We start from the raw sequence: 13,161 nt of genomic DNA on the forward strand, positions 1-13,161 counted from the left end.
CACAGATTCCACTCTTCAATTCATGCTTTTGTTTTGTTGTTTCCAAACACCTGATTTCCTTTTTCACAAGGAAAAAAGTCTGAATTTGGAGGAACATATGGAAAAAAAAAAAGAGGATAAGCTTGATGGCTGAAGTATTTTCATACTGTGTTCTATAAACATATATCCATAAATACACATATATACATAGAAGTATAGTTTCTGCACTATTTTTCAATGCTCTTCCCAATGAACAGACGTCCCTGTCATTGTGGAAAGCTCTGAAGCTATCTGAAGTGCGAATCATAGAATTTAGAGAAGGAAAATACCTGCTCTGCTATCTAACCTGTCCCCTGCCAGGACAAAATCGTTTCCTGTGGAGTAACCTTACTTTCTCCAGTCCAATTTTGAATATTTCCTGGGATGGACAGTCCACCGCTTCCCTTGAGAGATTATCCCACAGTGTTATAGTTCTCATGTTCAGGAAGTTCTTCCTGATAGTCAACACAAATTTTCCTTTTCTTAATTTCATCAGATCTGGTTACACTCCTAGTATCCACTTGGTATAACTCCTCCTCTTCCTTGGGGTTCATGGCCTTCACGTCTTTGTAAATTATTATATCGTCCCTTAAAGCAACCAAGATATCACTATTGAGTTCTTTCAAACCTTTAAGTCAATCCTTCCAGTTTCTTAATTATGAAGGTTATTTTCTCAGAGCTTCCTTCCCACCAAAGTAACCCAGAACGGAACACAGTCTTCAGGTAGTATTAACGCTTGCTATTCATGATCAGTTACTTCTTTTGCTTGCTTCTCTTGCTTGTTTTCCTTGGGTATGTCTACACTACGAAATTAGGTTGAATTTATAGAAGTCGGTTTTGTAGAAAGTGTTTTTATACAGTCGATTGTGTGTGTCCCCACACAAATGCTCTAAGTGCATGTAGTCGGCGGAGTGTGTCCACAGTACCGAGGCAACCATCAACTTCCGGAGTGTTGCACTGTGGGTAGCTATCCCATAGTTCCCGCAGTCTCCACCGCCCATTTGAATTCTGGGTAGAAATCCCAGTGCCTGATGGGGCTAAAACATTGTCGCAGGTGGTTCTGGGTACATATCGTCAGGCCCCCCTTCCCTCCCTCCTTCTGTGAAAGCAAGGGCAGACAATTGTTTTGCGCCTTTTTTCTTGAGTTACCTGTGCAGACGCCATACCACGGCAAGCATGGAGCCCACTCAGCTAACCGTCACCATATGTCCCCTGGGTGCTGACAGACGTGGTACTGCATTGCTACACAACAGCAGCTCATTGCCTTTTGGCAGCAGACAGTGCAGTATGACTGGTAGCCGTCGTCGACATAGTCCTGGGTACCCTTTTAACTGACCTCAGTGAGGTCAGGGGCACCTGGGCAAGCATGGGAGTGACTCAGCCAGGTCATTTCCCTTTTAAGTTTCGTCTCAGAAGATGATGGCCAGCAGTCATACTGCACCGTCTTCTGCCGAGCACCCAGGAGATGACGATGGCTAGCGGCCGTACTGCACAGTCTGCTGCCAGCAAGATGTATAAAGATAGATGAAGTGGATCAAAACAAGAAATAGACCAGATTTGTTTTGTATTCAGTTTCTCCTCCCTCCCTGCGTGAAATCAACGGCCTGCTAAACCCAGTTTTGAGTTCTATCCTTGAGGTTTTGAGTTCTATTCTTGAGGGGACCATTCTGTTTCTCGCAAAGCCACCCCCTTTGTTGATTTTAATTCCCTGTAAACCAACCCTGTAAGCCGTGTCGTCAGTCGCCCCTCCCCCCGTCAGGGCAACGGCAGACAATCGTTCCACACCTTTTTTCTGTGCAGACGCCATACCATGGCAAGCATGGAGCCCGCTCAGATCACTTTGGCAATTAGGAGCACATTAAACACCACACGCATTATCCAGCAGTATATGCAGCACCAGAACCTGCCAAAGCGAAACCGGGCGAGTAGGCAACGTCAGCGCGGTGACGAGAGTGATGAGGACATGGACACAGACTTCTCTCAAAGCACGGGCCCTGGAAATGTGGGCATCATGGGGCTAATGGGGCAGGTTCATGTGGTGGAACACCGATCCTGGGCTCGGGAAACAAGCACAGACTGGTGGGACCGCATAGTGTTGCGGATCTGGGATGATTCCCAGTGGCTGCGAAACTTTCACATGCGTAAGGGCACTTTCATGGAACTTTGTGACTTGTCTCCCCTGCCCTGAGGCGCAAGAATACCAAGATAAGAGCAGCCCTCACAGTTGAGAAGCGAGTGGCAATAGCCCTGTGGAAGCTTGCAATGCCAGACAGCCACCAGTCAGTCGGGAATCAATTTGGAGTGGGCAAATCTACTGGGGGGCTGCTGTGATGCAAGTAGCCCACGCAATCAAAGATCTGCTGATATCAAGGGTAGTGACCCTGGGAAATGTGCAGGTCATAGTGGATGGCTTTGCTGCAATGGGATTCCCTAACTGTGGTGGGACCATAGACGGAACCCATATCCCTATCTTGGCACTGGAGCACCAAGCCGGCAAGTACATAAACCGCAAGGGGTACTTTTTCATAGTACTGCAAGCACTGGTGGATCACAAGGGATGTTTCACCAACATCAACGTGGGATGGCTGGGAAAGGTACATGACGCTCGCATCTTCAGGAACTCTGGTCTGTTTCAAAAGCTGCAGGAAGGGACTTTATTCCCAGACCAGAAAATAACCGTTGGGGATGTTGAAATGCCTATACTTATCCCTGGGGACCGGGATGAACTCATGAAGCCGTACACAGGCAGCCTGGACAGTAGTCAGGAGCTGTTCAACTACAGGCTGAGCAAGTGCAGAATGGTGGTAGAATGTGTATTTGGACGTTTAAAAGCGCGCTGGTGTATGTATGCTGTATGTAAGGGAGCAGTATGACTGCTCAGAGCTCCAGTACGAAACTGCAGAAAAACCTGAGTGTCTCTGGATTAAGTTTAGAAGTGTGAGCAACAAGAGTGATGTAGTGGTGGGAGTCTGCTATAGACCACCGGACCAGGGGAATGAGGTGGATGAGGCTTTCTTCCGGCAGCTCACAGAAGCTACTAGATCGCACGCCCTGGTTCTCATGGGTGACTTTAATTTTCCTGATATCTGCTGGGAGAGCAATACAGCGGTCACAGACAATCCAGGAAGTTTTTGGAAAGCGTAGGGGACAATTTCCTGGTGCAAGTGCTAGAGGAGCCAACTGGGGGGGGAGCTTTTCTTGACCTGCTGTTCACAAACCGGGAAGAATTAGTTGGGGAAGCAAAAGTGGATGGGAATCTGGGAGGCAGTGACCATGAGTTGGTTGAGTTCAGGATCCTGACACAGGGAAGAAAGGTAAGCAGCAGGATACGGACCCTGGACTTCAGGAAAGCAGACTTCAACTCCCTCAGGGAACGGATGGGTAGGATCCCCTGGGGGACTAACATGAAGGGGAAAGGAGAGCTGGCTGTATTTCAAGGAATCCCTGTTGAGGTTACAGGGACAAACCATCCCGATGTGTCGAAAGAATAGTAAATATGGCAGGCGACCAGCTTGGCTTAATAGTGAAATCCTAGCGGATCTTAAACATAAAAAAGAAGCTTACAAGAAGTGGAAGGTTGGACATATGATCAGGGAAGAGTATAAAAATATTGCTCGAGCATGTAGGAATGAAATCAGGAGGGGCAAATCACACCTGGAGCTGCAGCTAGCGAGAGATGTCAAGAGTAACAAGAAGGGTTTCTTCAGGTATGTTGGCAACAAGAAGAAAGCCAAGGAAAGTGTGGGCCCCTTAATGAATGAGGGAGGCAACCTAGTGACAGAGGATGTGGAAAAAGCTAATGTACTCAATGCTTTTTTTGCCTCTGTCTTCACTAACAAGGTCAGCTCCCAGACTGCTGCGCTGGGCATCACAACATGGGGAATAGATGGCCAGCCCTCTGTGGAGAAAGAGGTGGTTCGGGACTATTTAGAAAAGCTGGACATGCACAAGTCCATGGGGCCGGACGAGTTGCATCCGAGAGTGCTAAAGGAATTGGCGGCTGTGATTGCAGAGCCATTGGCCATTATCTTTGAAAACTCGTGGCGAACGGGGGAAGTCCCGGATGACTGGAAAAAGGCTAATGTAGTGCCAATCTTTAAAAAAGGGAAGAAGGAAGATCCTGGGAACTACAGGCCAGTCAGCCTCACCTCAGTCCCTGGAAAAATCATGGAGCAGGTCCTCAAAGAATCAATCCTGAAGCACTTACATGAGAGGAAAGTGATCAGGAACAGTCAGCATGGATTCACCAAGGGAAGGTCATGCCTGACTAATCTAATCACCTTCTATGATGAGATAACTGGTTCTGTGGATGAAGGGAAAGCAGTGGATGTATTGTTTCTTGACTTTAGCAAAGCTTTTGACACGGTCTCCCACAGTATTCTTGTCAGCAAGTTAAAGAAGTATGGGCTGGATGAATGCACTATAAGGTGGGTAGAAAGTTGGCTAGATTGTTGGGCTCAACGGGTAGTGATCAATGGCTCCATGTCTAGTTGGCAGCCGGTGTCAAGTGGAGTGCCCCAGGGGTCGGTCCTGAGGCCGGTTTTGTTCAATATCTTCATAAATGATCTGGAGGATGGTGTGGATTGCACTCTCAGCAAATTTGTGGATGATACTAAATTGGGAGGAGTGGTAGATACGCTGGAGGACAGGGATAGGTTACAGAGGGACCTAGACAAATTGGAGGATTGGGCCAAAAGAAATCTGATGAGGTTCAATAAGGATAAGTGCAGGGTCCTGCACTTAGGACGGAAGAACCCAATGCACAGCTACAGACTAGGGACCAAATGGCTAGGCAGCAGTTCTGCGGAAAAGGACCTAGGGGTGACAGTGGACGAGAAGCTGGATATGAGTCAGCAGTGTGCCCTTGTTGCCAAGAAGGCTAATGGCATTTTGGGATGTATAAGTAGGGGCATAGCGAGCAGATCGAGGGACGTGATCGTCCCCCTCTATTCGACATTGGTGAGGCCTCATCTGGAGTACTGTGTCCAGTTTTGGGCCCCACACTACAAGAAGGATGTGGATAAATTGGAGAGAGTCCAGCGAAGGGCAACAAAAATGATTAGGGGTCTGGAACACATGACTTATGAGGAGAGGCGGAGGGAACTGGGATTGTTTAATCTGCAGAAGAGAAGAATGAGAGGGGATTTGATAGCTGCTTTCAACTACCTGAGAGGTGGTTCCAGAGAGGATGGTTCTAGACTATTCTCAGTGGTAGTAGAGGACAAGACAAGGAGTAATGGTCTCAAGTTGCAGTGGGGGAGGTTTAGGTTGGATATTATGAAAAACTTTTTCACTAGGAGGGTGGTGAAACACTGGAATGCGTTACCTAGGGAGGTGGTAGAATCTCCTTCCTTAGAAGTTTTTAAGGTCAGGCTTGACAAAGCCCTGGCTGGGATGATTTAATTGGGGATTGGTCCTGCTTTGAGCAGGGGGTTGGACTAGATGACCTCCTGAGGTCCCTTCCAACCCTGATATTCTATGATTCTATGATTCTATGGTGCAGTTTACTGACTCGGTTAGACCTCAACGAAACCAATATTCCCACTGTTATTACTGCTTGCTGTGTGCTCCGCAATATCTGTGAGAGTAAGGGGGAGACGTTTATGGTGGGGTGGGTTATGCACAGCCAGACACCAGGGTGGTTAGAAGAGCACAGGAGGGCGCAGTGCACATCAGAGAAGCTTTGAAAACCAGTTTCATGACTGGCCAGGCTACGGTATGAAAGTTACTTGTGTCTCCTTGATGAAACCCTCTGCCCCTTGGTTCACTCTACTTCCCTGTAAGCTAATCACCCTCCCTTCCTCCCTTCGATCACCGCTTGCAGAGGCAATAAAGTCATTGTTGCTTCACATTCATGCATTCTTTATTAATTCATCACACAAATAGGGGGATAATTACCAAGGTAGCCCAGGAGGGGTGGTGGAGGAGAGAAGCACCGAGTGGGATGGTGGAGGAGGGAAGGACAAGGCCACACAGCACTTTAAAAGTTTAAAACTTTAAAACTCATTGAATGCCAGCCTTCTGTTGCTTGGGCAATCCTCTGGAGTGGAGTGGCTGGGTGGCCAGAGGCCCCCCCAAAGCGTTCTTGGGCATCTGGGTGAGGAGTTTATGGAACTTGGGGCGGAGGGCGGTTGGTTCCACAGGGGCTGTAGCGGTGGTCTGTGCTCCTGCTGCCTTTCCTGCAACTCAACCATACGCTGTAGCATATTAGTTTGATACTCCAGCAGCCTCAGCATTGAATCCTGTCTCCTCTCATCACGCTGCTGCCACCTTTCAGCTTCAGCCAGCCACTTACTCTCTTCAGCCCGCCATCTCTCCTCCCGCTCATTTTGTGCTTTCCTGCACTCTGACATTGTCTGCCTCCACACATTTGTCTGTGCTCTGTCAGTGTGGGAGGACAGCATGAGCTCAGAGAACATTTCATCACGAGTGCGTTTTTTTCACCTTCTAATCTTCACTAGCCTCTGGGAAGGAGAAGATCCTGTGATCATTGAAACACATGCAGCTGGTGGAGAAAAAAAGAGGGACAGTGGTATTTAAAAAGACACATTTTATAGAACAATGGGTACACTCTTTCATGGTAAACCTTGCTGTTAACATTACATACATAGCACATGTGCTTTCGTTCCAAGGTCGAATTTTGCCTCCCCCCAGCACGTGGCTAGCCCCTCACCGCTCCCCCCTCGCCATGGCTAACAGCAGTGAACATTTCTGTTCAGCCACAGGCAAAAAGCCCAGCAGGAACGGGCACCTCTGAATGTCCCCTTAAGAAAAGCACCCTATTTCAACCAGGTGACCATGAATGATATCTCACTCTCCTGAGGATAACACAGAGAGATAAAGAACAGATGTAGTTTGAACGCCAGCAAACATACACTGCAATGCTTTGTTGTACAATGATTCCCGAGTACGTGCTACTGGCCTGGAGTGGTGAAGTGTCCTACCATGAAGGACGCAATAAGGCTGCCCTCCCCAGAAACCTTTGGCAAAGGCTTTGGGAGTACATCTAGGAGAGCCGTGAATGCCAGGGCAAATTAATCATTAAACATGCTTGCTTTTAAACCATGTATAGTATTTTAAAAGGTACACTCACCAGAGATCCCTTCTCCACCTAGTGGGTCCAGGAGCCAGCCTTGGTTGGGTTCGGATGGTACTGTCTCCAGGTCCAGGGGGAGAAACAGTTCCTGGCTGTTGGGAAAACCGCTTTCTCCGCTTGCTTGCTGTGAGCTATCTACAACCTCATCATCATCTTCCTTGTCCCCAAAACCTGCTTCCGTGTTGCATCCCTCTCCATTGACTGAGTCAAAGCACACAGTTGAGGTAATGGTGGCTGAACCCCCTAAAATGGCATGCAGCTCATCATAGAAGTGGCATGTTTGGGGCTCTGACCTGGAGCGGCCGTTCGCCTCTCTGGTTTTGTGGTAGGCTTGCCTCAGCTCCTTAAGTTTCACGCAGCACTGCTTCGGGTCCCTGTTATGGCTTCTGTCCTTCATGCCCTGGGAGATTTTGACAAATGTTTTGGCATTTAGAAAACTGGAACGGAGTTCTGATAGCACGGATTCCTCTCCCCATACAGCGATCAGATCCCATACCTCCCATTCGGTCCATGCTGGAGCTCTTTTGCGATTCTGGGACTCCATCATGGTCACCTCTGCTGATGAGCTCTGCATGGTCACCTGCAGCTTGCCACGCTGGCCAAACAGGAAATTGAAATTCCAAAGTTTGCAGGCCTTTTCCTGTCTACCTGGCCAGTGCATCTGAGTTGAGAGTGCTGTCCAGAGCAGTCACAATGGAGCACTCTGGGATAGCTCCCGGAGGCCAATACCATTTAATTGTGTCCACAGTACCTCAAATTCGACCCGGCAAGGCCGATTTCAGCGCTAATCCCCTTGTCACAGATGGAGTAAGGAAATCGATTTTAAGAGCCCTTTAAATCGTAAAAAAGGGCTTCGTCGTGTGGACGGGTGCAGGGTTAAATCGATTTAACGCTGCTAAATTCGACCTCAACTCCTCGTGTAGACCAGGGCCTTGTGGCGATGTCACATTTCTCCATTAGTTTCTAAATGTTACAGCAGCATATTGTGAGATTTGAGCCAAGGTGTTGTGTTTTGTTGTTGTTGTTGGGTTTTTTAAGTATACAAGAAGTGGAGGCACCTGAAACTGAGGCACCCAACAGGCACCCTTTGGCCGTAATCTATTTTACCTTTATAAACCAAACCTTTTTTTTTTTTAAAGACATCAATCAAATGTAACTATAATATATGTTGTAACTAAATTGCTCACTCGGAACAAGAGATATTTGCTATCTGCCTGATTAATGTTTCTTTCAAAGATTTTCCTTCTGCTGCTCGTACATTGCCGTAGCATGTTCACCTGCACTGGGGCTTCCAGCAAACTCACAATCATTTCCCCTACCACTGTTTATTCAAACTTCCCTAACCTAACAACAGGGGACCACATCATCTGTATTATTTATGTTTCCACACCTGGATCAGCAGGGTATGGAACAGACATTGGTGTGCTCACACAAAAGCTCTTTTGTGGATACCCGATGCATATCTGAAGGTACACAACTCAAGCTGTTAAGCAAATGGTCCAGCATAAAAACCCATTGCATTTCTATTCCAACACATTTCCAAGTGGAAAAGAATACAGCTACATGGACTGGGAAGAGAAAAGGGAAACATTTTACTCGTTTGTCTGACAGTGTAGAAAGCTCTGCAGTGTAGAAAACAACTGGAAAATTTAGGATGAGGGCCAAGTGGAAAAGTTTTGTATCTCCATGTAGGAATCAAAGGACTGAAGCAGATTCCATAGGCAAGAGCCCAAACGCTAATGGTTTATACAGAATCACAGCTGAATACGTCACTAGTCAGGAAATGGTTCACTGAAGAACCATTTGCTGTCCCTAATAGTAGCACCACCCCTACTAGGAAGACAAACAGATAAGGTAGCTCTCAAACAAGGAGCTCACATAACTGCAATCACATCTATTCTGCTCCCCTGTCTAATTCACTTCCCGGACATAATTCCTGTCTTAGTTTCTTGTTTTTGGAGGATTGATGAAAACGCTGTTCAGAGACAGACCGTGTGGTCAGCCAGTGAACAAGCTCTTGGCTCTTCAGAGAAGTCAGCTGGAAATGATTTATGGCATCAGTGTTAATAGCAGGTCTTCAGTGCAGCTGCACCAGAGCAAACCCAACGCGATGACGTTAATCGAGTAAAAGCTCTCTCCCGCATGTAGCTGTGGCGACCACAGCAATCCCACTGCACGTGAAGGGTAAATAACTCCATGCCTAGCACAGAAGACAACGTCTACATTTGCAGACACAGCATTTAAATTTGCCTGTGGCTAAAATTACAGGGATACAGGATGCCACTTGCAGAAGGGATGGAGTACTGGTGAATCTCCTCCCTTCATTTGCCTATATGTCAAGTATTTATATGGCATCAGTCACTATAGTATCCAAGCACCCATTTACTTGCAATCCCCCCCAAAACAAGATGCAAATTATAGAGGAGTATAGAGAGATCACCTCTCTCAGAAATTATAATACATGGGAGGATCAAGGGGCTTTGAGGCCTCTGCTGAGTCTGACATTCATAACAGCCCCCAAAATATCACACTATTAGTTCTTGAAGAAGCAGAAGCCAAGTATTGCCACTAATTACCAACACAAATATAATTGTGGAATAATGATTTACTGATGAAAATGATTCATTCTGCATTTTTTAAAGCTTCCTGATTTAGAAGTCACATTCTACCTCTCAAAATGAATCTTCCAAAAAACAAAAACAAAACAAAAAAAACCACTAAAAGATGTAATAAGTTTATTTTCCCCAGATGCTCACAAATATTTCAGAAGCTGACATTGTTTTAAGGGTGTACCTTACCATCATGTATGATTCACATGCACAGAATTCTAAGAGGCCATGAGCAGTGTAAAACAAGGCACCGGATGGGGAGTCAGAGTAGAGAACTCCAGACCCCTAATGCTCTGTGAAGGAGTCAGCGACCCATGCCCAGAGGATCTTGGCCTGGATGCATGAAATGGCCAGGGAATGGAAAAAGGCCCCACAGTCACAGAGAACCTCCCCATCCATCTTCCTCCTCCTGGACTTATGGATGGCCAGAGCTAGGAAGACTGACAAGGAGGTCTCGTGCCTTTGTGGAGCCGCAGATGGGCCACGTAGACAGGAACAGTTGTGGAGGAAAGCATGGCCAGAACCTCACTCTGCCTGAAGGTGCTGAAAGAGGAGCGGCAACATGGCACTCTGCAGGTAGGCCAGGGTCTCCCTCTCACCACAACAGGGGAAGGCGTCAGAGATTTCTGTGAACTGTGCCTGCCACGCACCCAGGCTAACAGCCCCTGTGTAAGAGCCACCAGCTGATAACCACAGCAGGCCACAAGACCAGAGCTGCATGAAGGCTCACCCTTGCTAGGTGGAAGGGCATCCTGCCATTTAGTATTAGGGCAGGACACGAGAGCAAGGAAGCACATGTCGTGGAGAGCAGACACGTAGAGATGGTCCCCAGGTGTGGCTCTGAAGCAGGCCTGCTGGACGGCATTCAGCCTGCCTAGGTGATATGCTGGGGGCAGCCAGCAGGGTGGTTTGTGGGGTAGGAGCCTGAAGTTGAGTTCTGATGGGCCAGTGGCTATAGGAAGGTGGAGAACACCCTTTTCACAGGACCTGCTCAAGACACAGAAGAGAGGCTGGGCAGCCTTCATCTCCTAGAGCACACAGCAGGGGACATGAAGAGTGTGCACCCCATGGTTGACCCAGTATTACCAGCCATAGTCCAGAGGTCTCTTATCCTAGTGATATCAGCCAGGGCCAGCCTCCAACACACCAAGGACACCCCCATTACCTGCGCAGGAAGACAGGGATTTTGCAGCAGGGGCTCAGCAAGGCACCCCCCCACACACTTGGCGTGGATCCCCTGCAATGAACATGGTTGTGTTGGTTCACATGCACAGGCTTGACGCCTCTGGCAACTGAAGACTTACTTATTCATAGAGCAGGCAGTCACCGTGCAGGTTTCCTCTCAGCCCCGACTTGGCAGGACCAGGCATAGAAGCAAAAAGATCCATCAGTCTTTAGACATATTCAATTGATGGCTGCTTGGGCTGGGTTAGCCCAACAAAAGGGATAACCCAGAGGAGCTTGTGTGGCTAAAGGCCTTTGGCTCAGTCTAACTTGACAAATGACCAAGCGACATGATGCTCAGATATAGGAGAGGCTGGCAAATGAAAGTGATTGTCCACAGCCACATTCTGGTTGGGCCTTCCTGATGTCACACTTGGTCACAGACTCACAGCGAGGCTCTCATTGCCTCAACAGGAGCCTGATCCAAAGCCCACTGAAGTCAACTGAGACACCTTCTCTCTTAATCTTCCGTCTCTGTACTGGACCATTTCAATAGTTGTCATAGGATCAGCTGTTAAACCTGTAAACCCCTTTTCCGCAACCCCACCCCACCCCCCACCCCAGGGGCCAGCTGCCTCTTTCTAGCAGGCAGCTGCTGTCCTTCAAATAGTCACCCTTACTAACAAACTGAGCGCCCTGAACCTCTGTCTCCAAATTCAAGGTGTAATTAAACCTGCCCCATGTCTGCAACAACCACTGACCTACCTCTGGTTTCCCATCAAAGGGATACTACAGCTTCCCCAGGCAGTCCAGCCCAGCCTCATCCTCAAGGCCACTAGGGCCCTTTCTATGTCTCCATTCCAGCAAAGCACTTAAGCAGGCGACTAATCCCATTCAAGTCAAGCACATGCTTGAAATTAAGCATATATTTAAATCCTTTGCTGAATCAGGGAATAAACGCCTTTCCCTCCCCCACTATATGCCCAGATGCCTATTAAACAGCAGTTAGTGGTCCTCTGGCCATGTTGAATTCTCATAACAACAGATACGCCCCGCTTTAGGAATAAAAAGTTAGCATTATGCCAGAAACTGCCACTGAAAGGAAAGACAAGACCATGAATTTATTTCAAGGAGAGAGAAAGACCTAAGACAAAAAAAAGTGAGGGAAAAAATAATTGTATACAAAAGAGGCCAGAAAAAGGATGCTATAATTTTGTTCTCTACTTTTGTCTGCTGTCCTTAAAGGACTATTTTTAATAGGGGAGGATGACCTATCCTTGACCCCCGAAATACTGCACTTTTAAAAAAAAAATTAAAAACACTGAGATGTAAAATGAAGGAGCTGTTCAGTCTAACAAGGAATAAACCACACCAGGTGTGCATGAGGCTCTCTTTCTTGAGTACATAAAGGCCACCTGCTAGGGGATATACTTTTGGGGCTTATTGCTGTATTTATCATCCCACCTACAGAGGTTATTAAAAGATGTATTTCAGATGCTCTTTTCCTGGTACTAATCCTCAAAGGTGAATAATTTATGCATTTGACTTTTTTCTTGTCAACAAAAATACCTGAAGGTGGTGTCTAAACTGGGGAAATAGTCCCAAAGATTCAAATCAGTTTTAAAACTAGCTAGAGCCCCAGTAGAGACAAGGGTTTAGCAACTAGAAGCTGCTTTTCAGAGATTTAGGTGATTCTTAACACTGGCACCTTGTCTATGTGCCAGCTCTGAACAAGTCTGAATTTTAGGGAAAGGTACAGTAGAGGCAGAAGTCAAATCTTCATTTTTGGAATATTTACTCAATTTAGGCAGACTGAAGAAAAGTATTGGTCTGTTTCATACTTTCAGCATCAGTTACTCTCCATTTAACTGCAGAACAGCACCGTTTGCTGAACGGCTGTACAAAGAGCTGTACTTCAATGTGATATATGGTGAAACTGTAATTGCATTCAGAAAGCTTCCAGTTACTGAAGGCAGATGCTAACTGCAGCTTCTGGGTGGGGATGTTAAAATCAAAATGAACAGTAATTACCTGTCCACTTTTTAGCAACAGGTCATTTCTTCTTTCTTTTTAAGAGCTGCACGAACCTGTCATTTGTGTTTGACCAATGGAACTAAGCAACCCCACCTCCCACCGAGGAAAGGAGCAGGCTAAGCTAGAATACGCTCACACTTTTCAAAAAGAAAAAGAGTACTTGGGGCACCTTAGAGACTAACCAATTTATCTGAGCATAAGCTTTCGTGAGCTACAGCTCACTTCATCATTGTTCGTCTC

The sequence above is a fragment of the Caretta caretta genome, chromosome 6 (genome assembly GCF_965140235.1).
Source record: "Caretta caretta isolate rCarCar2 chromosome 6, rCarCar1.hap1, whole genome shotgun sequence".
In the NCBI taxonomy this organism is placed as follows: domain Eukaryota; kingdom Metazoa; phylum Chordata; order Testudines; family Cheloniidae; genus Caretta; species Caretta caretta.